The 20860-nt window shown below is 43.5% G+C and overlaps 1 protein-coding gene and 1 long non-coding RNA gene across 3 annotated transcripts in view; one reads left to right on the top strand and one right to left on the bottom strand.

Moving 5' to 3' along the window:
- Positions 1-20860, bottom strand: part of ESR1 (estrogen receptor 1) — a 427462-nt gene that overhangs the window by 370987 nt on the left and 35615 nt on the right. The window contains exon 1 of one of the 2 annotated variants that reach the window (XM_058735671.1): positions 6017-6127. The exons of the other annotated variant lie outside the window; for it this stretch is intronic. The gene's annotated coding sequence lies outside the window, so the exon portion shown is untranslated. Of the gene's footprint in view, positions 1-6016; positions 6128-20860 lie in introns of those variants that run through there. 2 annotated transcript variants of the gene reach the window in all.
- LOC131515056 (uncharacterized) lies at positions 6156-8577 on the top strand. The gene is made up of 2 exons (XR_009263408.1): positions 6156-6281; positions 8449-8577. It is a non-coding gene; the product is annotated as an uncharacterized LOC131515056 (long non-coding RNA).

Below are 20860 nucleotides of genomic sequence, written 5' to 3'. Positions count from 1 at the left end.
ACATTACACTGTGTAGCACCCACTACACTTATTAGGTAATAGTCGTATATCATATTACGTGCCTTACTGACCGTAACTGACAGTCAATGTCAAAGCACATGTCAGGCCCTACTGAACACAGCAATTACGTCCCAAGCCTCTGGTGTATCCCGATGCGTTCCAAGGGACAGGAGTGCAAGCCTGAAAAAAAAACCCATCTTTGTTGTAATATATACATATAATAGAATATCACTCAGCCATCAAAAAGAATGAAATCTTATCTTTTGCAATGTTGTGGATGGAACTAGAATGTATTATGCTAAGTGAAATGAGTCAGTCAAAGAAAGACAAATACCATGTGATTTCACTCACATATGGAATTGAGGAAACAAAACAGATGAACATAGGGGAAGGAAAAAGAGAGAGAGAGAGAGAAAGGGAAGCAAACCATAAAAGACTCTTAATTGTAGAGAACAAATGGAGGGTTGGGGTGCCTGGGTGGCTCAGTCAGTTAAGCGTCTGACTTCAGCTCAAGTTATGATCACACGGTTCATGGGTTCGAGCCCCGCATCAGGCTCCGCACTGACAGTGTGAAGCCTGCCTGAGATTCTCTCTCTCTCCCTCCCTCTCTCTCTTCCCCTCTACGATTCATGCATGCTGTCTCTCTAAAATAAATAAATAAACTTTCAAGTAAAAACTGAGTTGATGGAGGGGAGGTCGGTGGGGGAATGGGCTAAATGGGTGATGGGCATTAAGGATCACACTTGTTTTGGTGAGCACTGGGACTTATATGTAAGTGATGAATCACTGAATTATACTCCTAAAAACAATATTACACTGTATGTTAACTAACAAGAATTTAAATAAAAATTTGAAACAAACAAACAAACCCATCTTTGCACTTGAGTTTCTTTTGGTTTGTGTAGGAGCAGAGACTCTGGGACAGACCTTAATAAACTACAACAGGGCCCTTAAAATATTACTCCTTCCTTAAATAAAATCAGATAGAGAATTTAACAGTGTGTGTCAAGTTAAACTATACCGGATTCTGAATACCCCTAATCTCTAAATATCTTTTATAAACTCGAAGCAAGTAGGATTTTCAAAACTCCATATAAAAAATGGATATCTGCACTTTTCACATAGTTGTTTTTGTTTTGTTTTGTTTTGTTTTGTTTGAGAGAGACAGAAAGAGCACAAGCAGGGGAAAGGGGCAGAGGGAAAGAGAGAGAATCCCAAGCAGGCTCTAAGCTCAGCATGAAGCCCATCACAGGCTCGTCCCACAACCCTGGGATCATGACCTGAGCCAAAACCAAGAGTCAGACCCTCAACTGACCGAGCCACCCAGGCGCCCCTGTCACATGGTTTTAAAGAGAAATATATTTAAGTGGATTATTATATATATTGTGATCATCTTTATCAGATACCTTTCTGTAAATCATTTCATGAAAATGAATCTTGACAAATGATTGGCTGTAGTAAATAAAAACGAGAATACAAAAGACAAATGTTTTCTGTGAGATAAACAAATTTTCTTTGGATTTCTTGGCATCTTTATCAAAATTCTTTAAGGAAATAGCCCGATGCAATCATTTCTAGGAACCACAGAGGGAAGAAGGGTCTCAGAACTGCTGACCGCCTATTTGTAAAAGGGTTTCAAGGGCTTCCTCTGAACCAACCTAGGGGAAGAGGTTCATTTAGAAAGCTCAGCTAGCTGCTGGCCATGTGATAAGAGAAGAGTTTGGTGAGAACAGAGGAAAAAGAAATGCGAAAAGCCCAATGGCAACATACTATGCCAGCAAAGGGCAGGAACCCTACACTGTTCGTCTTCCCCAGGATTGTCATTTTGTTGTGGCCTACCTCTTCCCCCCTTGTGACTGGCAGTGCCCATAAAGGGCCTATCATCTTCCAGGCAGCAAAAAAGGGGTTGTACCTCATTTGTATCCATTCTTAGCAAGAAACCCCAAAGAACTGAGGGTTAGTGACAGCTACAAACAGGAGAGTAAAGTCAGATTAAGCTCCTGAAGGCTGGGGTTAGGAAAATGGAGCTCCGGGTGTATAACCAATACAAATCATTGTGGTTTTTACAACAGAAAGGTTAGGACAGCTTCTAGCCACTTGTCTTCTCGAAGAAGTCGGAGAGAATCTCAAAGACTCCAGGGAGGTCCCAGGAAGAGAATTACTGAGAGAAGTAACATGCTGGCTCTGTCTGCCTCTCTCCCTCCAAAACCCCACCCATCCTGCCTGCCACACTCACACACTTGGCCAGCCACACTTTCACCACCGTGCACACACTCAGTTCTTTAGGACAGAAGTTGACCCACCTCTCATGGCTTTTCATAGCACCACACCAAGGCTACTCTCATACACTTAGTGACAAGATTTTGCAGGTAACTAAGTAATAATGTATGCGTTCCATAGAAAAACTTATCTTTTATAAAACTGAATATTTTACAAAGCTCTTACATGTATTATATATATATATAATTTAATCCTTACCAATAGCCATAAAGCTTCTATAGGTCAGATTTATTATTTATTTTTCTCCCTTTACAGATGAAGACACTGCAGCATAGAGAAATCTACCATTATCTCTTGCCAGCCCCAGATGTTTGCCTTGCTTCACCAAGGCAAGGACCACACTGATCTAAACCTTCAGAAAATCGCATCAAGTCACGGCTGAGAGCATGAACTATGCAAAAGGATAGGCTTATCTTCAAGTCTTAGGACTGTCATTTATAAAGCTTTCTAACATTGGACACAGTACCCAACTTTGCAAAGCCTTACTTTGCTCACTTGTAAAATTGGAATCATAATACTGTTTACCATCTGGAGTTGTTATAAGGATTAAATGCAATAATACCTATAAAAAGTATTACGTGAAGAGCTCCCTAAACCTCAGATGCTAATATAATTGCTATTACTACCGTCTCATGGGCACTAAGTATCTGTTACAGAGCTGTTGAGTGAGAGACTAACTCAGGTCTTGGGTGTTACGCTGAATTAGAAGTTAGCATACAACTCTACGTGTGAACAGACTCAGGCCTTGTCCAACAAACAAGGAAAATACTTCTTTTGACATCAAAACGGATGTGAAGCATTTGCAACAAGTTTTTGACATACTTGTCTCGGCAAGAACTTGCCCATTTTCTTTGCTACTCTTCTCATCACAAAGGAAGGTAGCTGTCCCCACAGGCACAAAGGAAAGGAATAAGGGAGGGAGGGAGGGATGTTAGAGGCGTCTGTGTTTCTTCCAACACTTCGTGCTCATTACAAAAGCGGTGGCATTTCTATAGGTGCCACGCTTAGCTGACTGGATTGATTGCCCTCTTTTTTCAGATCAAGTTCCCGGCTACAATCAGATGAATACACATTCCTAACAGCGATGGTGTTGACCATGAGTTTGGTCATTTATTCTACCAACACTTATTATCAGGCACTGTACATGCTTGCAATAAAAATGACTCTGTCCTACGTGAGTTTCTAACACCTGAAGACGACAAGTCATTTAATGAGTGGTTCAATCTCACTTATTCCATACAATTACATCCGTAGCTACTTTCATTATCCCTACTTTGCAAGTGAGGCATTTGAGACCAGAGGTGAACCACACAGATTGGGGTGGGGGGGTGGGGCCCCGTACGGCTTGGACTCAGCCATCTCTTGTGGATTGGTGAATTGAACTACCTAATGTCCGAACCCTCACCAAAGAGTTACTGCTATGGAAGACCTAAGCAGAAGTATAAGCTTTCTGGCAAATGTTTTCATGGGTGAATAGACAATGTAAGCCTCTTCATCCTCTAACAAAGTCACATGCTTTCAGAGAAAAAAAAAAAATGTTATGCTCCTTAGAAAGAGCCATAAAACTCACTGATGTGCAAGGTTTTGCAATTGTGGTCCGTGGGAATGATTCAGAGGGAGTCTACTGGGATGTCGCCCAAAAGGCAAACCCCCCACCATCCCCAAAAGCCACCTGTAAAGTACCTGCCTTAAAACATAGCACTGTAGGGAGCTTCACAGGGGATTAACAAGGGAGACACAGCCTTGATAAAGACAGGTGGACAGGACCGCGTCTCAACCAACATCGATGAAACATATGCTAGGACTGTTTTACAATGTGGTTGGTCTACTCCGAGCTGGTTACTCCCATTCGTGCCTATTTTTCTTTGTAGCCAAACTGCTACCATGGAGCACAACTATCCACTGTTCAAAGCAAACTGAAGCCCAACCACCGGGCCCTCAGCCCAAGCGGTTGCTCTGACCAACTGGGCTGAACGAACATGGACAGATACTCAAAGAACCCACAGATAACTGTGTAGCAGACACCCAGTGTGAATATTTATGTTTACAGGGGGCTAAGGAGAGTGTTGGCGGGGAGGTGGCGGTAGCCAGCTCTAAATCCACAACTGAATGAAAAGTCAGAGTTAATCTACATGGAAGATAATTTTTTTTTTTTTTTTACTGTCCTTGCAGCAAGTTTAAGACACATGAGCTTTATCCCTTTCCTCGAGTGTCATCAGCAATAAAACAAAACAAATATTTGCAAGGGCCTAAGAAAAATATCCTGCTGGTAAATGTGACCCTTATATTTATAATCAAAATTTTGCACTTTTTAAAGACAGGTTGTGTCTCTGATACCTACCTTATACTTATTCCGAGCTTCCTTGAAAATTTAACAAGCTCTGCAGCATTGCATCTAACCTCTGAAGTCTTATAGCCATGCGTGCCAAGGTCTCCCTAGGATCGTAACAAAATGGGAGCAAATATTTGCTTTTGAGAAACACAAAGGAGTTGTATGGAGTAGAAATGGGCTCTGAACCCTTGGTCTCAGAAGTTCCCATCCAATTTCATTTCTTTTGGCGCTCTGAGCTTTTTAAGATAAAATTCAAAGACTTCTATCTCATATTCATAAGTTCATGCTCCACATTAAGATACATCATACATAACATTAATATATGCCACATCCAAAACCAGAGGACTTTCCCAGCAACATCGTGTTAGGAGTTGCTCTGCAAGCCTGTTAGATCTGGCCCATAAAGCCAACAGAAATTTGAACAGGAATCAGTACAATGATCCCAAGTCCCGATAAAGCCCAACCCTTATTTAAAAAAAAGAAAAAAAATCACGTTGGCTTCTGTGAGCATGTCTGAAACCAGCTACCCTCTTGACAAAGCCTGAAACTTACAACTTAACGCACATTTCCTGAAACGTGTGGCATTCCTCTAACCAAAATGAAAGTATCCTGCCCTGTCTTTTGTGACTGCCACATCATTACTCAAGTAGCACGCTGCCATATGTGGGGGAGGAACTGATGCACACACCATCCCGCCGAAAACAAAAATGACCACTAGTTTTTTCACATGAGAGCAGACTGGGGCAGCAAGACTCAAATGAACTTGCCGAAAATCGCAGGGCAATTTAAAGGCGGGCTGTCTCGCTTTTGTATTGCTAGATTGCGTAGCTTTTCAGAAACCTTGGCTGCGACGGGAAACCAATAATGGCTTATTCAGATTGCTGATTTCAAGCTCAACGTAAATTACGCCACCAAAGTTTAAGAAAACAGGTAGCGTGTTCGTGCTAGCCTGTGATCAGCCCGATTAAGAACTTCTAAAAAGTCCAGCCCTTTTCTACAATACAGTACTCAGAGCTAGGACTGGATCCAGTAAGTGTACGTTATCTGAGGCAGGCAGACAGCCTGAGAAAAGGGTAGCTGTGTTGCCCTCTGACTCAGCTGAATATTATTCCAAAAGTGAGTTTCCACTTTGTACCAAGTTTAGATTCAACATTTTAATGCCGTAGTCATGCTTGCCAGCAACTGCACAAATATCCCTGGAGCATTAAGAAGGAAAAAATGAACATCTTTTAACATGAGAGGGAAGCTCTAAAGTTACATCACGCTTGTAAATAGTAGCACATATAGCAAGAAGAAAAAACTTACATTGAGGAAAAGAAATGGGAGTACCTACTCGAGGAGAAGAATGTCACTCAAAGACTGTCTTCTTATGCTACAGAATGGGCAAGAGAAAGGAACACTAACCTTTCAAGCCCGTTAAGAAGCTTCTGAGCATGGAGACTGCATTTTCAGTTTTGGTGAAATCCGTTCTGAAGCAGTAGACAGGAGGCTGTTATGACCATGAAATTAGGAAACGCAGCAACTCAAAAATAGAGAACCAGCACCACCATTTGACTAGGAGTGGAAACTCTCCTGTACAGAACAGAGGAGGGGGCGGTCTTCCTTTCTCCACACAAGACCTGACCCTCACTTTCTTAGCACTTCAGGCAAGAGAGACGTTCAACAAAGGGTAAGTAATCTGTTAATCTGCCTGAATTTTTTTTTCAGTAATCCAGTTGATTTTTCTCTTCACTACTAATAAAGTTTGAAGTCTAGACGGGCATGTCGAGTTGGGGGGAAAAAAAAGAAAGCATTCATTCAGCACATAAATTTTGTTAATCCAAAATTAGTTACAGCTCAGCGCAGGAGTGAGGACATGTCTTCTGCGAGCATTTTTATAACTTTCCCATTCAGCCATTGACTCAACAACCCACTGCATTCTTGTCACTGATTAATTAGGTTCCTGACTTCAGTAACCTGCAGGGACTCAGCTTCTCGCCAACTCTTAGGCCATTCCTTCTGTCATTTGATCTTTCCATAAACTGTCTGGCATTTCCCGCAGCCATTTAAGAGTTTGTGCGGTGTTTCATTTTGTTTACACGGAGATAAACATCCTGAAATAGAAAATGGGCTAAGAAGTATATTGAAGTTAAAGAAATAATGTTAAAATGGTAATAGCTTATAAAGCCGGCTGTGCTTCACATAGTGTTTATTTTAAAGGATTTTTAAAAATATGTTAGATGTTTCGGGGCGCCTGGGTGGCGCAGTCGGTTGAGCGTCCGACTTCAGCCAGGTCACGATCTCGCGGTCCGTGAGTTCGAGCCCCGCGTCGGGCTCTGGGCTGATGGCTCGGAGCCTGGAGCCTGTTTCCGATTCTGTGTCTCCCTCTCTCTCTGCCCCTCCCCCGTTCATGCTCTGTCTCTCTCTGTCCCAAAAATAAATAAAAAACGTTGAAAAAAAAATTTAAAAAAAATATGTTAGATGTTTCTACTCTTCAAGATCTTAGGAAGGTTAGGTTTTCTGGAAGTGCGAATGGTTGAGGAGACGATGAAGGAGCCTATCTTGCCACTGGGCTTTCTAGAACCTCCAAGAGCAGGTTGACATCTGTAGGGCAGGGGATGCAGCTCTAATCTGTCTTAGGATAGAAAGAAAATCAAAATTCTCATAATCAACACTTTAAAACATTTTGAAATAAAGGATCTTAACTGTCTTCAGTCTCCTCTATACATGTGAGTTAACCCATAATATAATTTGAATATGCAAATCAATCTGAGATGAATTTCTCCAGAATATGTAGAGCAGAACATCTTAGCTAATATGCCCAGTATTTAATTTTGGTTTAAGAAACACAAATTTCAACAAGATCCACTTACAAAAAGAACAATCATGCGTACTAGTGCAACATCGGGGTTTTATTAGCTTTTAATTATTTTTATCAGGGTTTCTGGAGAAAGGTAAGTTCTTCAGTAAGATGTTTTGAACAGTTTAAACATTTTAAAAGCAAAATATCTTTGTCTAAGTTCATGAAATCCTTCAATTATTTTATTTGCCAGAATGGATGAACTATGCTTTCCAAATACCATTTAGCTACCTGTTAAAATCCAATGCACCCATCAATACAGAGAAGAAAATCACTTACAGCAACAGTTCTCAAAATAGGATAGCTGGTGGGTTCTAAACTGAAGGTTATAGATTACTTTCTTTTCATTGGAAAATATAAATGTAGACTGTAAAATTCCTATAAAATACAAATTAGATTAATTATCTTTAAAAGACCATGATTGGCATTTATTTGCATTCCAACATGTGCTTTCTCAAGTGGGGAAGAAAAAAGAGTAGCAAATGTCTCTGGACACATACAAGAAGTCACATACTGTTCTAAGCACTTTTACAACAACCCAGTGAGGTAAGTACTACCACAAACCCATCATACGGAGGAGGAAACCATAGGATGCCAAGATGTTAGAGCTGGAGTCAGCATTCAAACTCAGGACATAAGCACCCAAGTTTATCAGTGGATGGCTAAGAATAGTTTCTATAGATTGATATTGAAATGTTATTATGAATCATCTTAAAGTTTATCATTCTAAAAAGCTCACTAAAAAATTAAAATGTCGGCTTAGACTAACACTGTTTTAAAATATCCTGTGCTTTCTTATAGGAAAAAAAAAAAACCTCTCTTGAGGACAATTTTCTAATTAAATTAGATTACTAGATTAGACTGAATACTAGATTACTAGATTAGGCTGAATAATGAAAAAAACAAGTAAGAAGAAAAGAACAAGTAAAACAGTATAATACTATTCTAGAAATCTTTCCAGGTTCCAACCTTTTTTTAATACATTTTCTCATTCCAGAAGTAACCACTAACAGCCTGGTCTCCACAAGCAAAGTAAAGCAGAAAATTGATGCAATCTGTCTGGGTCATTCAAGCAAAATCCTGCTGTGATCTGGGTGATTCGGGTTAAAATAAAAATCAGGTTTTTTGATTTGGAGTGTGTGTTTTTGTCTAACAGCCCAGATGACAGCAGACTCAACTGGGACTCAGCTACATAGATAATGGCCCAAATTCTTCACTTGTCCTCATTAGCAAACATGTTTCCATTGGGCACTGCTCTAAACACTTATCTGAATTCCATCACAGTATAAAAGCAGCTTTGAACTTCTGGTTTTCCTCATGAAAAGCAACCAAAATTGAAACTCTGCTTGCCTTGAAACACCAGTTAGTACCTGAGTATCCACTCACTCGTCTTTCTAAGGTAAATTGGCCAGTCCTTCCCCCATCCTGTTTCTGAAACAACCGACTCACATCCAGATGACCCTCAGCTCTTACCTCAGGTTACAGCTAAATGGGCCAGGGATAGGAAACTAACCAAGATAGGCGGTGACCAAGGACATGACCTACTGTGAAAAGATGAACTTGACCAATTGTATTCAAGCTCTCTGGAGTATGAATTTTGGAAACCTAGACTGAGCTAGTGAGGCACACGGGCAGGAAGAATGTTTTGGGGTAGACTGGAGACCACAGTAAGCAAAAGCCCTTAGCAAGTAAAGTTATGTGGGAACAGAGAAACCCAGGGTGTCAATATGAGCAAATATGGGGCACTGAGGCCCTGAGCACATGGCAGCGTCTGGCTATAGATGCATTGGTCACTAGTGAGATTGTGGACGTCATACAAATTCTCTGCTAACCCTTATCACCAGGCATCCAGGGGAGTCTCTGTTCCTTCCCATCAAGAGTGTAACTAAAACATTCATCCTGGACTGCAGGTGCCAGTTTTTGTAGCAGAAGGTGCAAACAAAACCCAACAGTCCTGTGTGTAATGTACATACAGGTCCGGGATATTTGAAAACATATTAGTCATATGACAATGCCTGATGACTCTTTCTCCTGTCATTTAATCAACATCGATGCCCTGTAGTTGAAGTTGATAGGGATAAAGACAGTCTCTTCCAATAAATAAATACATACATACATACATACATACATACATACATACATAAGAACTATCTTTCTTAAGATAACAAGTTCAAACAGAAGAAACTTATGGAGAAAAATCAACAAATTCAATGAAACTTTATACTTCATCTTTAGGAAGACTTAAAACCTGCCTTCCTAAATCACATGCCTCTTCTTTATATAGAAAAAGATATATATCAAGCCACAAACATCCCATGTGAAGAAATAACTATTGAAAAAAATTCTACTAGAAGAGGGCTTTCATATTTATCGAGGCGACAAAAGAAGTCACATCTGAGGAATACGATGATTTTAAATGGAAAAGCTATTCACTCTACTGAGCACAGAAAATAGCTCTCTGACCCTTCCTGCTCCCCAAAATATCCTGCCCCTTGGTTCTTCTTCTCCCCAAATACCAGTTTCTAGCCACCACCCGACTCAGTAGCCAGATAGATACACAAACTCTCATACTCCTCCTCAGAAGCAAAGTCTCAGCCAGGATTCAGAGAGTGGTAGCCCTTTCCAGTAGTTTATTTTCATCGACTACTAAAGCGTACTTCTAAGGAGAAAAGAGAACTCCACAAATTTCATCCAAGTTCAAGGAGCCAGGGCCAGAGAACAACGATTTTTAAGTACAGCACAGGATCGATCACTAAGTTCATCAGCTGCCCAATCAGCACAAATGCCTGAATCATAGCAAAAGGGGAGATTGCCATTAAAAGCTGAAAAAGATCTCTGTAAGACATGGAGTGCAAAGGGAAGCCTCGATGCCTCAACTAGATAACAATTAGGAGTGAGGAATACTCCGCACTTGAGGATATGGCCAGCCACCTTAGCAGCAAGTGGGTCCTGCCCATGTTGGCTCCTCTAATGGGCACTGGCAGCAACAACCTTGGCCAACCCTGTGGCTTCCTCAGGCCTGCAGTGAGGCTCAGCACTCGTGACAAGTTCTCCAGCACCTGCTTACTCGCCAGGCACCACAAGGAGGAAGATTTTGAAAGGGCTGCAGATTGTAGAACCGTTGATGGAGAGCAAAGCGAGAAAAATAGTACTTCATTTTGTTGCTTTCTTCCTATTTTTGCCCTGGGCTGGCTTATCCTAGGGAACTGTGGATTACAAGGACCTCAGACTCCACCTCCAAAGTATCTCCAGCCTCTGTCCCTTCTGTTGCCTTGTCCATATCACACTACTTAAGCCTTCTTCAACTCTTGGATGGACCGTGCAGGGGTGCCTGACTGGTCGCTCCCATTTCTAACCAATTGAACACACCTTCACCAGGTCACCCTCCTGACAAACGTAGTACAAACCACCCACCTCCTCCCTGCTAATCTGGGCCCAGCCTCCCCACCTCCAGTATCCTATGCCTTGGTCTCTAGTTTCTTTTGCCTCTTCCCTGTCCAGGTCAGTTATGATCCTACCACTTCATCCGGGTTCATCTCAAAGGTCGCCTTCTCCATGCAGCCTTTCGTGATTGTTCAACATCGCCCTGTTCTCATCCACCTGAGTCCCCACAGCACATTGCTTACGCCTCTCCCTTCTGGCAACAAGTACTTAGGAAGCATCTCCTCTGCCAGACAAAGATGAACAGACCTGACCCGGAAGAGCTTGCATCCGGGAAGGGAGATCGATACTTCAACAGATGAATTGTGTGACACCCTGGTAACTGATGCATCAGAACGGAAACATACTTTTACTGGACACTTGATAACACTCTCAGATAAATGGCAAATTCAGTCTAGCCCCAGTTATCTGTGTATCTCCCGCATCTCCTACCTCCAATGACGGCAGTGGATTAGGAATGCATCTCACCCCATCCAGATTCACGACGGTAATTCACACAGTGACTGGAAGACAGATTCTTCTTTTCATTCAAACAAATGTCAACCTGAATAGAACTTCAATAGAACAGAAAGACCTGTTCATCTCCAGTCCACATCACTCTGTCATCTCCAATGGCCGAGACACCTACCTTCACCGTGCTCTCTGAGCAACAGAATAGCAGAGCTTGGCCATTTATGGGCGCTGAATAGCCCCAAGTGCATCCCTGTCTGGGTTTGGAAAGCTTCCTCTGCAATGTCAAAATCTATACTGGAAACTATTTTTCCCCAAGCTCCAATACCTTCAAGGTTCTTAAAATAGGGACAAGGAGTAAAAGCTAAAACGTAGGAATCAAGGAACCAAACTAGAGAATTACATCAGAGACAGGACACAACATAATTAATTGCACAGTTTGGGCATTAAGTTCAATGGGAAGATAATAGCATATAAAGAGCAAGTGTGAGGTCACCATAAATGTAAAGTATGCTTAAAATAGATAATAACAGAAACATAATTTCATGCCATTACTTGGCAAGTAATGTCTTTAACATCATTTTCCTCATAACTAAATTTTGGTTGATTACTGTACATTCATATATCTCTTTCATAAAGGCATTCCAGCCTTTACTGGTTTGCTAACTCCACTCTCTAAAGCAAAGATCCATGAAGGCCCTGAAACCGTATCCAATCTTTTGAACACATAAACACATCTGCATTTTGCTGAGAACACTCTGGAAACTTCATCTGATTCTTTAAGAAGCCCAAACAAGATTAAGAACTACTGAAGGAACAGCCTTATCATTGTAAATGGAATGTTTACTATGCTACCACATAATTGTTTCTGTGACATTTTAACACTGCCTAAATGATTCGTTTTCCTTTTGAAAATCAGTGCCCTTTACCAGATTAATAAAGTTTTACAACTTGTACTTTTCTTCTAAAACAAATTGGGACAGTCAGTTTCTCATTTTTGAACATTTTCCTTGTAAAACTCCAAAGAGATCTTGATTTTCCAAACTTGAGGTCTCTCCAGCCATGTCCACCTGTTATACAAAGCAGCTCCTGGAATTTAGAATGAGTAACACCCGGACATCACCCCCAAAGAGATCCAACTCTACCCTTTACACCAGTAACGCTTAGTCTGTAAGGAAACGAAAGGTGTACCAGTGTGTTAAATGCATGTTTGACTTAGAATATTTTCAACCTAGGATGGGTTTATTGAGACATAAACCAGGTTAGAGGAAGATCTGTGCCAAGTTATCAAGTAAACAGTTGTCCAGTGAAGGCAGGGCAGACGGCTGATACGGCTGTGTTTGTAACTCCGGGTTTATTAAACTCTCCGTTTCCAGTGCCTTTTCTAGGGGGGCTTCTACCCTCCAGGGAGGTGTGTAAGGAGCAACAGGAGATTTCTGGCTGTGAACAGCCAGAGCTCCGTCCCAGCACATCGAGTGAGCCATCTTCCAGGCACCACAACCGCCACAGTGGGTCTTTGTGCGCTGCTCCTTGAGACATTTAAAAGGTGTTTTGGCAGAATCCACACTCCAAGAAGGAGCCCTGAGGCAAGACCTGACCCAGGCCCAGCTGCTGCAAGCCGCGGGCCACCACCAACCCAACAAAAGCAGCCGGATCCCTCAGAAGCGCTTAAACAGAGGAAGCAGCCTATCCGAAGAGTCGGTGTCCTATTTATCCAGGCAGAGAAAGGATATTCATTTCAACCAGCAAGGGAAATGTTAGATTATGTAACACTGAGGCTGAAGAGAATGAGGCTGGCTTGTTTCTTTTTCCTTTTTTTTTTTTTTTTCTTTTTTTACTGGAGAGAAGTGTTGTGAAATAGTCTAGGACAACCTCCAGTTTCCAGAGTCACTGCTGCGCTCAGAAGCTTCTGTGAGCCCCGGGCTCTGGGGTTAGGGTTAGAGCTAGAGGAAGCCACAAGACAAATGGCAGGCACAGGGCCCTCCCCTGACCCCTACTGCGGTGTCCTCCCCCAGGAGACCCTGTCGAGGCCGTAAGGAGTTTGGCCACACACTGTTCATGCGGGTTTCAGAGCAACGACGTTCGAATGATCCTGAAGCACATTTTCCACCTTCTCAAGAATGCATCCTTAGAAAGAATCGCGTTTCATGCGGACTGCCGGGAGGAACCAATTGACGTGTACCTAAAAATTATTAAAATGGATGCTCAGGCGGGACTGGGGTTGACCAATATATCAAAAACTCCAGGAGATTGGTGGCTGGGTGGCTTGGTCGGTGGAGCGTCCCACTTCGGCTCAGGCCACGATCTCAGGGCTCGCGAGCTGGAGCCCCTCATCAGGCTTGCTGCTGTCCCTGCAGAGCCTGCTCCGGATCCTCTGTCCACTACTCTCTGCCCCTCCCGTGCTTGCACACGCTCACCCTCTCTCTCAATAAACAAACAAACCAACAAACATGGAGAGGAGCAGCTGGTGAGGGAAAGGGGAGCTTGTTTAAGTAAGAAGTAAGAATACGAGTGCAAGCAGGGTCTCAGCCAGGGGTGGGTGCAGAGAGCCGGAGGCACATGGAGCTCAGTGCTACGAGTGAAGGCTCCGAGCCAGGACCCCAATGGGCTCAGGCGGTTGGCAGAGCTCCAGCGAGGACAGGACAGGTGAGGGGGTGGCACAACAGGCCCGGGAACCTCAGGTCTCAGGCTGGGAAGTCCTTCCTCCCAGAGACAAGGGCATACGGCCAAGACTGGGTCCACAGATGAGCAAGGCAAACCCAGTCACTTGGACGGGATTGTCGAGCTTATCCTGGACACCGGTTCATTTTTTTCATGTAGTAATTCTTTACTGAGTACCTGCAAAGTTCCAGGTGTTGGGGACATAGTAGCAAACAAAAGAGACAAAAATCCCTGACCCCGTGAAGTTGATATTCTAGTGCAGAAAGTGGAGGAATAAACGATAAGCAATAAATACAATATACAGAGAAAGCCAAACGGGGACAAGGACAGAGGCGAAGTAAAGCCTGGAAGGAGACACGTACAAGGGCAAGGGTTGAACTTTTAAAAAAAAAAATTTTTTTTAATGTTTATTTACTTTTGAGAGAGAGAGAAAGAGAGACAGAGCGTGAGGGGGTTGGGGCAGAGAGAGAGGGAGACACAGAATCTATCTGAAGCAGGGTCCAGGCTCCAAGCTGTCAGCACAGAGACCGACACAGGGCTCAAACCTGCAAACCCACAAGATCATGACCTGAGCCAAAGGCAGAAGCTTAACCGACTAAGCCACCCAGGCAAGGGTTGAACTTTTTTTTTTTTTTTTAACATTTTTTATTTATTTTTGGGACAGAGAGAGACAGAGCATGAACGGGGGAGGGGCAGAGAGAGAGGGAGACACAGAATCGGAAACAGGCTCCAGGCTCCGAGCCGTCAGCCCAGAGCCTGACGCGGGGCTCGAACTCACGGACCGCGAGATCGTGACCTGGCTGAAGTCGGACGCTTAACCGACTGCGCCACCCAGGCGCCCCAAGGGTTGAACTTTTGAGGAGGTTGATCAGACTGGGCGACATGAGATGACATCGAACAAACACCTGAAGACAGTGAGGACACAAGCAGCTGTCTGGGGGAGGAGCATTCTGGGCACACGGCAGCGCCAAACAGCAGCCAGTGCCAAGATAGTATTGTCCTGGGCACACCCAGGAACAGGAAAGCAGTGAGAGTGGCTGAATTAACTCCACAAGGGAGAGGAAGGAGGGGAAGGGAAGGGAGGGGAGGGGAAAGATGAAGGAGCACCAAGTTGGGTAGGACCTCTGAGGCCATCCAATGAGGGATAGACTTTTACTCAGAGTACAATGGAAAACCACTGGGGGCTTCTGAGCAGGACTGACATCATCTGACTCACGTTCTAGAAGTCTCGCTACCACGGATCAATATAGGGGCGCCTGGGTGGCTCAGCTGGCTCATCAGGCTCTTGGTTTCTGCTCAGGTCATGATCTCATGGTTCATGGGCTCAAGCCCCACGTCAGGCTCCATGCTCATAGCACAGGGCTTGCTTGGGATTCTCTTTCTCCCTCTCTCTCTGCCCCTCCCCCTCTTGCACTCTTGCTCTCTCTCAAATAAATAAACTTAAAAAAAAAAACTGATCAGTATAGACTGGAGTGTGGGTGGGGAGGTAGGAGAGGCAGGGATCAATGAGGAAGCCACGGCCACAATTCAGGTGACAACCGACGTTGCTCACATCAGGAGTTATGTTTTCAGTGTACTTGAAAGGTAGAGCCAACGTATTCACTTATATATGTGATGTTCCAGTAGTGAGAGAAAGAGGCGAGGGGAAGCGAGGCTCCCAGGATGCTGGCCTCCAGAATCTTGGCACGGAGCTATCATTTGCCGAGATAGGAAGACCCCAGCGGTAAAGATCTGGGGGAAGACAGGGTTCCAGAGTCCAGTTTTAGGCAGGTTAAATCTCAGATGCCAATTTAGAAAGCAAAATGGATATGGCAGTCTGTCAACTGAAGGTCAAGGGAAAGGGATTGGATGGAAGTATAAATTTGGAAGCCATCGGTATATACGGTATTTAAAACTTTGGCGACTATGATTCCAGATTGGTGGCCCTGAACGTGGGAATCACTTTTCTTCCAGTCAGCCTCTTAGAGACCCTGCCCTCCCTATTCTCAGGTTGTCTATGCCCCTGTGATCTGGCTTCACTGGGGTTTGCTTGCCCTGCTCCTGGCTCTTACCTCCCACTTTACCCCAAACACATTTACCTTTTCTGAGTCCCATTCTCTCAGAGAGCTCTTCTTTGGGTATAACAGACTAACAGATAGAAACTAAATTAATGGGTCTAGATGTCTATAAATTGCCTTTCCAAGCTAACATGAGTTCTTTTAAATAGGGGACTTCTAGGCCACATCAAGGGAAGGAAGCAGTTCACATTTGGGACGTGTGGCATCTTTTAAATTGCATGGGAGAAGACAGACTGAAGGCGTTGCCTTTAATGTACAAAATATACATACAGTCCACGTTCAAAAAACAGTCTTTCCACATTTGGATCAGGACCTTTATTTTTTAAGTAGACTTCACATGCCCAGCACGGAGCCCAACATGGGACTTTAACTCATGAACCTGAGATCAAGACCTGAGCTGAGACCAAGAGTCGAACACTTCACCGACTGAGCCACCCAGGTGCTCCTCCATTACAGTTTCAATAAAGGCCACCAATATTATTTGATGCATCATTTTCACCGTATCCTAAGTGCTCCAAGAGGTCAACTGAACTTTTGAAAGTTCAAGAAGAGCCAGATAGCACAGGAGCAGTGCCAGAAGAGGAGGTCTGTTCAGAGCTAGGTAAAATCCACAAGTGTATGTTGGCCCAGACAGGTACCTGGTGCAAGGCGAAGACCTCCGGCCTGGAGACACTTCTGAGAGGTGGTTTTCTATTGGTCATCCGTAGTTCTCAATCCTGGCTGTCAGCTGAGGAGTCTTTACAAATGTCTGTGCCTAGGGTGCCTCACTGACTCAGTCGTAAGCATCTGACTTTGGCTCAGGTCATGATCTCAAGTTCATGAGTGCGAGTCCCACATTGGGTGAAGCATGAGTCCCACTTTGCATGAGCCCTGCTTCTCTCTCTCTATCTCTCCCTTGCTCACTTGCACCCTCTCTCTCTCTCTCTAAAACACACACACACATACACACACACACACACACACACACACACACACACACACACACACACAAATGTCTGTGCCTAAATCACACCCTAAGACATTCTGATTTCAGGGGAGAGACCTGAGCATCATTTTTTTAATCTCCAAGTGATTCTAATGTGCAGTGAGAGTTAAGAAGGACAGATCTTTCCTCTCCATTTCTATAAATCTGTCCTATTCAAGCCTATTCATGAACCTCACACACGTATAATCCAACCAGGCCACAACAGAGCCAGTTCCCCAATTTACCATTTCTATATGCTTACTCTTGCTTCTTTCATTACATTTGCCTTAACATTTTTAATTGTTTTTCTTTTTTCAACGTTTTTTATTTATTTTTGGGACAGAGAGAGACAGAGCATGAACGGGGGAGGGGCAGAGAGAGAGGGAGACACAGAATCGGAAACAGGCTCCAGGCTCCGAGCCATCAGCCCAGAGCCTGACGCGGGGCTCAAACTCACGGACTGCGAGATCGTGACCTGGCTGAAGTCGGACGCTTAACCGACTGCGCCACCCAGGTGCCCCATAATTGTTTGTTTTTGAAAGAGAAGGAGAGACAGCGTGCAAGTGGGGGAGGGGCAGAGAGAGAGGGAGACAGAGAATCCAAAGCAGGCTCCAGGCTCTGAGCCGTCAGCACAGAGCCTGAGGCGGGGCTCGAACTCAAGAGCCATGAGATCATGACCTGAGCTGAAGTCGGACGCTTAATCAACTGACCCACCCAGGAGCCCCCATTTGCTTTAACATTTTACATTGATTTGTTAACAGGTTTAACATGGCTTAGAGTACCACTTGAGAGAATAAGTGAATGTTCATTTGTGAAAAAGAATAACTCCCAAGAAACAGTTGCAGCATCTGAGAAAATAAAACTAAAACAATACAATATTCCAAACTTACACCAAGCCCTCCTCCCTTTGGAAACTCTGCTGCAGAAATTACTGTGTGCACCCCATTCCCAGAGTGGTTCTGTTGTTGACAGTGTGGGTAAAGGAATAAACAAAACAAAACAAAAAAGCCGCGCTCATTTCAAGCCACCAAGAGACACAGGCCAAAAGAAAAATAAAATCAATCAACCTTTGCCAAGTGGAAAAGAACAAAACCAGCAGGGACTGAAGTTCTATATCCAGCTTTTAAAAGCATCTTTCAAACAATAGAGAACAAATACAGAGTAATAATTAAAAAGATTTACAAACAATGCGACAGAACAATGCAAAATGAGTCAATACCACTGGGCATGTGTTTACCCTCGAAAGAAAAACTGGACACCCTGAACTTCATTAATGGAATGTTCTGTTTGCACAGTAACCCTCACTCAGAGAACCACTGGGCTGTCAATAACAGTCTCTATCTTACCTTAAGGAAAGTTTTTGGAAACATTGTCGGCAAGCACTTGAGTGTCCATTTTACAAAGAGAGAGATAAAGACAGGAAAAGGTTAACTACTCTGAGGGATAAAGTGACAGCCAGGCCGTCTCTGGCACAGCTAAGAGTAAGCGCCTGTCTCTGTTTGTTGGTGTCTCACTACCCAGAAAATGCCCATCCATTCTCTCAAGTACAGTTTTACATCTACAGCCTAACCCAAATTCTCCTTCCTTCATAAGAACTGTCTTGTATTCTGCCTTTGTCTTTCTTTCTCCATGCTCGGCCTCCATTTCCAAATTGCCTTCCATGATTCCAACTCCGTTATAATTAGCTCTAAGGGACTATAGAAAACTCTTTTTCACTGCTAGGATTTTGGTGACTATCTGTGTCTTGAGATAAGCAGCCATCTGCTAGGACTTGGTAGTGTTGTTTATTGGATGACGGATTCTCTAGTGAGGCAGCTTACTTGAGTGGTAAGGGGTAGATGGAGAGGGTACAGATAAGGCATCTCCAGAATGCCTTCCCACAAGGAATGCTAAACGCAGTGTGTGAGGATGCCAAAGCAGGGAAGGGCATGGTGCCCATGCGTTGGCCCTGTTAATTAGCACCATTTCTGAAGATAATTATGACAAGACCACACGGGGAGAGCATGATGTTTCAAGTGGAGTAGACCAGTAAGTAAACAGGAGTATTGAAGTGTATTTCCTGGGCGGTTGCGAGAAATCTTCTAAAAGATGGACAGGAGGATGCTGAGGGCTTCAGTTCTTTGGAGCAACCAGAAGGAAGAGCCCAGGCCAAATTGCATCACCACACCCTGATCACTACCAAATCATCCCGAGTTTTCTCAACTTGTTTCAATACTTGTTCATAAAATAAGAACTTTAATTACATTCTCAGCTCAAAGGAGATACAGGGTTGACACCTCCCATATCTCTATTCAGTAAGAACCACTGCCCTTGCAAGACCAAGCAGGACCAAGCAGGACCCTGGCCACTCTGCTGGGAGGGCACTGGGAGAAATGCTCGAGAGGCAGGCTGCCTTCTTCCTGGTTCCTCCTGTCTACCCACCCATACTGGCCTTCCTGTTTCTCCTGCTCACTTTGCTTTTGCCACCCAGCTCTTAGACTTACATCAGTCCTACTTCAATCCTTGCTTCCCTTGCATTCTGATCTTTGTGATAGTTCTAACACTCTTGCTTTGCTCCCTTTCTCTCAAATACAGAGTCTTAGAACCTTGACTCTACTCCCTAACTCATTGCCACCTCCACCTGTACCCTGGGATCCCAGGGGAGGCAGCTCTCTGCTGCCCCCACCTGGTCCATGGCAGCATCCGCAGATGGTAATCTGACAAACTAGCCCTTAAATCCAACGCAGCTTCACCTGATTTCTGGCAACAACTCGAGTGTTGCTAATTCTGTTTCACTGTAGCCTGACTTAATGTGTGGGTTCCAAAAAATTCTTCATTTTTAATAGCCAAGTTATGCTTGTGGGTAAGGAGTTATGCGAATGGGTAAATGAGCTACTTTAAGGAAAGCATTTTATTTTTTAAGGTAAGTGCAGAAGAACAGTGGTAGTGTGGCAAGCATTCTGAAAGGTCCAGCCTAAAATGACGGCTTTTTAAAAAGTCACTAGGACACACTATATAAATGTAGAGTTATTCCAAAAAGCAGCCATTTATGTAACATTAATTTATTTCTACGGGAACACTCTTGCGCTGTTGGTGGGAATGCAAACTGGTGCAGCCACTCTGGAAAACAGTCTGGAGGTTCCTCAAAAAATTAAAAATAGAACTACCCTATGATGCAGCAATAGCACAACTAGGAATTTACCCAAGGGATACAGGAGTGCTGATGCATAGGGGCACATGTACCCCAATGTTTATAGCAGCGCTTTCAACAATAGCCAAATTATGGAAAGAGCCCAAATGTCCATCAACTGATGAATGGATAAAGAAGATGTGGTTTATATATACAATGGAATACTACTTGGAAATGAGAAAGAATGAAATCATGCCTTTTGCAGCAACATGGATGGAATTGGAAGGTACTATGCAGAGTAAAATAAATCAGTAAGAGAAGGACAGATATTACATGTTTTCACTCATGTGGATCTTGAGAAACTTAACAGAAGTCCATGGGGGAAGAGAAGGGGAAAAAATAGTTACAAACAGAGAGGGAGGGAGGCAAACCACAAGAGACTCGTAAATACAGAGAACAAACTGAGGGTGGATGGCAGGAGAGGGGAAAGTGGGTGATGGGCATCGAGGAGGGCACTTGTTGGGATGAGCACTGGGTGTTGTATGTAAGCCAATTTGACAATAAATTATATTTTTTAAAAAGTAGCAGAAGCAACCAATTAAAGTATCATTATAAGAGTTACAGAAGAAAAAATAATTTATTTCTTTCCTTCTATTCCAAATTTCCTAGAGTAGTAATAATAAAGGAGGTGGGAGGAAGAAAGCAGAGGAGGAAGAAACACTTGGTT

The sequence above is a fragment of the Neofelis nebulosa genome, chromosome 6 (assembly GCF_028018385.1).
Source record: "Neofelis nebulosa isolate mNeoNeb1 chromosome 6, mNeoNeb1.pri, whole genome shotgun sequence".
NCBI classification, from domain to species: domain Eukaryota; kingdom Metazoa; phylum Chordata; class Mammalia; order Carnivora; family Felidae; genus Neofelis; species Neofelis nebulosa.
This window is presented reverse-complemented; position numbering and strand designations above follow the sequence as displayed.